The sequence below is a fragment of the Phacochoerus africanus genome, chromosome 3 (assembly GCF_016906955.1).
Source record: "Phacochoerus africanus isolate WHEZ1 chromosome 3, ROS_Pafr_v1, whole genome shotgun sequence".
Lineage (NCBI taxonomy): Eukaryota > Metazoa > Chordata > Mammalia > Artiodactyla > Suidae > Phacochoerus > Phacochoerus africanus.
The window spans coordinates 54039415-54046468 of NC_062546.1; positions in this window are offsets into that span (position 1 = coordinate 54039415).

The window sequence follows — 7054 nt, forward strand, 5'->3', positions numbered from 1 at the left end:
TTATGGAGTTCCCATCATGGTGCAGTAGTTAATGAATCTGACTAGTAACTATGAGGTTTCAGGTTTGATCCCTGGCCTTGCTCAGTGGGTTAAGGATCCGGCATTGCTGTGAGCTGTGGTGTAGGTCTCAGATGAGCCTCGGATCCTGCATTGCTGTGGCTGTGGTGTAGGCTGGCGTCTACAGCTCCGATTAGACCCCTAAACTGGGAACCTCCATATGCCGCAGGAAGCAGCCCTAGAAAAGGCAAAAAGACCAAAAAAAACCCCAAAACTTTATTTATAAAATGGGTGGAGGGTCAAATTTAGCCTGTGGCTTATAGGTGGCTAGTCCCTGGGAGGAGGTCCTCCAGCATTGTTCAGTTGCATCTTCCTTGAAAAAGCCTCTCTGCTTCTCCACCACATCCGTTCCCTGGCCCAGGGCTTGATGACTCAGCTCAAGCCTTATTTTTGGAGCACCAGCTTTTTAAGGCAAAACATAGCTCACTAGAGGGGGGTTTAAGACACATAGTCATCTGCACCAGAGGGAAGCGAAGCTAAAAGCACATTTATAACCATTTATAGCCACAGTCACAGCCAGCCTCCTTTAGGAATATGTTTATGTCTGCATTTAGACTCATCACCACATATATAAACGGATACAGAGATGGGAAGACACATCAGTGGATTTCATTGACGCTGTAAAGGAGGACGAGCTAGAAGCCTAAACAACAATGCTGGATATTTATAGCCCGGCTCTAACTTTTGAAGGCACATTCACATTTATTTGCAGTTATCACGATGAGATAATGGGGAGTTTTGACAGATTTGAGAGAAAGCAGATACTTAGCTGGAGTCACAGTCTGACTCTTTGTACATCTTGGGGTCAGACAAGCTCAGAGATGGTCTTGTGGACCCAGGCAAGGATGTTCATCTTGGATGCAGACTTGGATCAGCCACGAAATAACTCTGTAGCCATGGTGCTGCTTCTTCTTCTTTTTTATTTTTCTGTCTTTTTAGGTCTGCCGGTGCAGAATGTGGGAGTTCCCAGGCTAGGGGTGGGATTGGAATGGTAGCTACTGGCCTACACCACAGCCACGACAATGCCAGATCCAAGTCGCAGCTCACGGCAACCCCGGATCCTTAACCAACTGAGTGAGGCCAGGGATTGAACCCTCGTCCTCATGGATACTAGTTGGGTTGTTACCGCTGAAGCCACTATGGGAACTCTGGTGATGCTTCTTATTAACACCTCTAGGAGTTCCCATGATGGCTCAGCAATAACGAACCCAACTAGCATCCATGAGGATGTGGGTTCCATCCTTGGCCTTGCTCACTGGGTTAAGGATCCGGTGTTGCCATGTATAAACCCCTGAGTCCTTGTATTTGGAAGTAAAAGTCTTTTCCTTTAGGCTTCCAGGCCTTCCCTTAGTCTCAAAAGGCTGACTCCAGGGTTAGCGATGAAGATACTTTGTTACAACCAAAAAACAAAGCTCGTTAAAACATTCTCCGTTATGTCACCCTCTGCCTTGGCCCATGAACTTATTAATAACATTTAATTTCTAATTAGGGTTATATTGTACTTCGTGTTTTCTTTTTGTAATTGGAACACCCCTTAACACCCTTCCCTGTAAGCAATCTTCTCTCCAGAGAAAAGATCAAGGAATGATAACCCCAAAGACAACCAGAAACCATCACCCACTGAGGCTGGACTTGATGACTCTGAAATGATCTATGGAGGGACATGAAAGTAGACACCTGAACCGCTAACCCTGTCTTCCAAGCGAAAACTGTAAAACCCCTTGTTATCCCCTCTCAAGGCAGGACACAGGTTTGAAGCATTAACCCTTTGTGGGCTCCTTTGCCTGGCAAAGCAATAAAGCTGTTCTTTCTGCTTCACCCAAAACTCTGTCTCTGAGACTTAACTGGTGCCGGGGTACAGAGGCCACATTCTGGCTACAGGTTCAGAGCCACTCAATCAGGCAGCAGATGGATATGCTTCAGGAAAACTGAAGAGGACACCAGTGTGGAGGTTGCATTTCAAAGGCTGGACCACACCACCACCCCAGAGTGAAATAAATTCCCTGTCACGCAAGTGCAGGATGGTTTTGACCCTGAGGGAAGAGCATAAGGCTGCATGAAAGAGTGCCTTCTTGTCTAAGGGGTGTCTGATGTTGGGGGACTGCCTTGGGGATCAAACATAGGTAGCAGGTGGAAAGGTTCTGAAAAGAGCCGAAAGGTCCATCTTGCAACTGAGCTAGTGCCCTGGGGTGGTGGGGGGTCTCCTGGGCACACAAGCCTTTCTATATCCTCCATTTCTTGTTTTTAGGGAATAAGCCTCAGCCTCCAGGACCTTCCCTGAGTTCCAAAGGGCAGTTGCTCATCAGGCAAGAGAGGGGATGCAGAGACCAGGGAGGAGCAGTCTAGAGACAAGAATGCAGCCTTGGGGCAGGGTCCTGGTTCCTCCTCAAGGAATATGCATAATGATATCTTTGAGCCTTTCTGCAGAACTAAACCCCCAGCAAAGGGAAGAACTACTTGATGAAGCCTTCTTCATTCAAGAAGAAGAGGTCCACCAGAACCAGTCCTGGGGCCACTAAACACCAGCTTTGAAGGACAGTGCAAGCTTGCCGCTCTCTTGATCCTTATCAGGCCCTATGGTCCACTCCCCAAACTACAGAACCACCTCTGAATTCCTTCCAAAGTGGGCACAGTCTTTAAGGCCTTAGCCTGCTGTGGCACCCCGTTGACTGGCAGAGCAATGAAGCTATCTTTGTCTGCTTCACCCCAAACCCAGTCTCTGCATTGCTGTTTGGCAACACAGACAGAGGCCGAGTTTTGCCAACAACCTGAACAACTGAGGGAACATCCGCATCTACACAAAGCTGTCTCCTTATACCTTTTCCAGGCATCCTCCTGGAACCAGCTGCCGTTGAAGTCAAAGCTGGGAATCACGGAGAAGGGAGCATGGGACTAAGTCCAGTTAATACTATGTGTGGTCAATAAGCATTTACTGGAATACAGTGAATTTAAATACACGATATGTCAAGCACTCCTTGTACTTGAAGTTTCTCGTGATTCTAATTCTTTCCATATTTACTGCTTCACTTAAACGTTCTGGTTTACAGGAAATTAATCCTTGCTTTTCTAGGACAAAAAGCAAGGATTTCCTGATTTAGAAAGCTGAAAGGCCTTTTCCCTTTGGGAGGTTGCAGGATATTAAAATTCTTCAAGGTGGTGGGTGTTCAAGAGAGCACATGGGCGTTTATGACTGTGCAAGCTGACTAACTGTCCTTGGGGGGTACTATTGATCTGAAAGTTGTTCCAGATAATTGATTTATAAATGGCTGCTGTCTCTGAGGTTCCCTTTTTTTTTTTTTTAATTTTTAAAAAAATTTTATTTAGGGTTGCACCTGCGACATATGGAGGTTCCCAGGCTTAGGGATCAAATTGGAGCTGTAGCTGCTGGTCTACACCACAGCCACAGCCACTCCAGATCTGAGCCAAGTCTGCGACCTATGCCACAGCTCATGGCAACACCGGATCCTTAACCCACAGAACGGGACCAGGGATCGAACCTGTATCCTCACGGATACTAGTCGGATTCGTTTTGGCTGAGCCATGATGGGAATTCTCCCACTTTTTTTTTTTCCTTTATAAGTCCATACCCGTGGCATATGGAAGTTCTCAGGCTAGGGGTCCAATTGGAGTTGTAGCTGCCAGCTACACCACAGCCACAGCAATGTGAGGTCCGAGCCGCCTCTGCCAATTACACCACAGCTCACCGAAACACCAGATCCTTAACCCACAGGGATCAAACCCGAGTACTCATGGATGCTAGTCCGGTTCCTTACTGCTAAACCACAACAGGAACCCCTGAGATTCCTTTTTAAGTTTAGGACCGCAGGTCTGTGTGTGTGTGTGAGTTTATTTAATCCCTCCCAAATCTCCTTCCTGCCCACAGAAGGAACTCTTTTAGAAGGCCACTCTTTCACAACCCTGATCCTCAAATCATTGCTATTTTTTTAAAGCCTCATATGAATATATTCACTTATTTCCGTTGCGTCCCATCCCCCATCAGATGAAAAGCTGTCAGAAATCAATGCTGCCAGCAGCTCCTCATACTCTCAGCCCATTATACTCCCTGGAGGCGTCTGCAGTGCCGCCCATAGGCTTCACCTCTTGTGTGTGGAGTCAATAGAATCGCTGAAGCTAAATGTCTCCTCTATTTAAAACAGCAGCAGAAAAGTAACAAGGGAGGGGGTAGGGGGAGAAGGGGACCCATGCGGTTATTTCCTGTTATACTCACAATCCGGGATGGAAGCCCCCTCCCCCTCCAGCCCCCCAGAGGGCAACCTGTGAAAGGCTTCAACGCAGCTCAGGTTGTTTTAGGCAACAATGGATCCATTCAGTGCAGAGAACACCCAGTAGAAGAAAAGGTCCCACTTCTGCTCAAAATGGTGAATCTCTGCTTCTGGGATGTAGGGGGAAGAAGAGGAGGCGGTTAGAAAGAAAAAAAAAAAAAAGCCTTAAAAAAATATACCAAATCATTAAAAATGAGAATACAAAAGGAAAGAGAAGAAACAGGTAGAAAAAGGAAAACTGAATAAACAACAAGGTCCTACTGTAGAGCACAGGGAATTATTTCTGTCCCCTGGGATTGATCATGATGGAAAAGAAATATGTCTCTCTCTATATATATATGTATAACTGAGTCACTCTGCTGTGCCGTAGAAACGAACAAACACAACATTTAAATCAACCATACTTCAATAAAAATTTAAAAAGAAAACCCAGCTTTTCTCTTCCACCTAGGAGTCCCTTGAGGAGATAGATGTCAAGAATTAGTCTTCTTTGCTACCCATTTTGATCTCATCCTGGGTGGACAGAATCACTTTTGCCATCGACAACTGTATTTCTAGGACAAATCAGGGACCCTGCCCCCTAGAGCTCCTGGGGATAAATTCATGTCCATATAAGGTCCCATAGGATACTGGAATATAAAAGATTGGGGAATCCTTTTTTTTTTTTTTTTTTGGCTTTTTTGCCTTTCCTGGGGCTGCACCCACGGCATATGGAGGCTCCCAGGCTAGGGGTCTAATCGGAGCTGTAGCTGCCAGCCTACACCATCGCCACAGCAATGTGGGATCCAAGCCACATCTGTGACCTACACCACAGTTCATAGCAACGCCAGATCCCTAACCCACTGAGCAAGGGCAGGGATCGAACCTGCAACCTCATGGTTCCTAGTCGGATTCGTTAATCACTGAGCCACAACAGGAACTCCAAGATTTGGGGATCTACAAAGGTTACACTTCACATATTAAAATAAAACAAAGCAAAACAAAAAACAGGAGTTCCCATGGCAGCTCAGCGGGTTAGGAACCCATCCCATGAGGATGTGAGTTTGATCCCTGGCCCTACTCAGTGGACTAAGAATCAAGTGTTGCCGTGAGCTACGGTGTAGGTCACAGAGGTGGCTCGGATCCCCAGTGGCTGTGGCATAGGCTGAAGCTGCAGCTCTGATTCGACCCCTAGCCTGGGAGCCTCCATATGCCACAGGTGTGGCCCTAAAAAGAAAAACAAACAAACAAACAAAAATAACCTTCCGCCACCAAAAAACCCTGACAAAACCTAGCATTATTTGCCAAGGTATCCAAGCTTCAGGACTGAGCAAGAGAATTTAGAGAATCTTTCCCTCGGGGCCAAAATGAAGTGGGGATTTAATCTGATTTTCTGAGAGAGGATGGGAGAGGATGGTTGTGTATTTGCTTGAGAGGCCAGGGGTGGGAAGAGAGGCCAACAACTAAGACAGGCCCTCCACAGACTTCACCGTAGCTGTGGTGTAGTGGGAAAGGATAAGGACTTGCCCCGAGAACATCTGCAAGCCATTTCCTGCTACACCAGTGGTACCTAATAGTTGTATGACCTTGGAGTGACACTCATATTTTCTTTTTTTTTCTTTTTGCCTTTTCTAGGGCCGCTCCCGCGGCACATGGAGGTTCCCAGGCTAGGGGTCTAATCGGAGCTGTAGCCACCAGCCTATACCTGAGCCACAGCAACGCAGGATCCGAGCTGCGTCTGCCACCTACACCACAGCTCATGGCAATGCCGGATCCTTAACCCACTGAGCAAGGCCACGGATCAAACCCGCATCCTCATGGTTCCTAGTTGGATTCATTAACTACTGCGCTACGACAGAACTCCACATTTATACTTTCTGAAGCTCACTTTCTTCCCTTGCAGATGCATTGGGATAATAATAAGAGTTCAGTTCCCTTCCAAGCATTTTAGGATGATCAAAGGAAAAAAGTACTAAAAACATTTTGAAAACTGTCAAGTGCAATACAGAGAGAAGTTATGTACATTTTAACACTGTTTATAAGGGGACTAAGCAAACCAGGTGTGGATAAAGCACAGATTCCTGTCTTTCAAAAAATGAATCCTGAATAAGATTGTTAATAAGACTTGGCAAACATACAGGTGGTTCCTTGAGCTGCACAAGAAACCTATTATTTTGCCCTATCCCTGTTCATTAGGTACACCATAGTATTGCTATTTGGCTACTTACCATGTAAATTGACAAATGAACCATTGTCCTAATTTAATTAGATTTGGAACAATATTTTTAGCACATAATGACTTTCTAATTTGTGAATTTACTTTTGGGTTTTTTGAATTGGTATGGGCGAATAATAAGACTCCTGCACAGTTACATCGCATGTCATAGTTTACCAAACACTTGCACGTCATTTTAACTTGTTTTATTCTCTTAAAAACTCTATGCCATATAGAGAGTGGATTATTATACCTGTTTTTACAGACAATAAAGCTAAGACCTAAAGAGATTTTTTTTTTCCCCAAAATCATACAGTGAGCGACAAAATCCAGGCTTGGGACCCACAAGGGCAGGAACTGAACCCTCCCCATTACAGAACAGTACTTGTCCTTAAGCCTAAGACCCCAATACCTGACCTGGACACATGCCTGAAAGCTTTAGGCTGCTTGCGGTCAGCACGGTAATTGCTGGATTTGCTGAATCATTGCCACTCAGATAATGATAACAGCCATTTCTCTT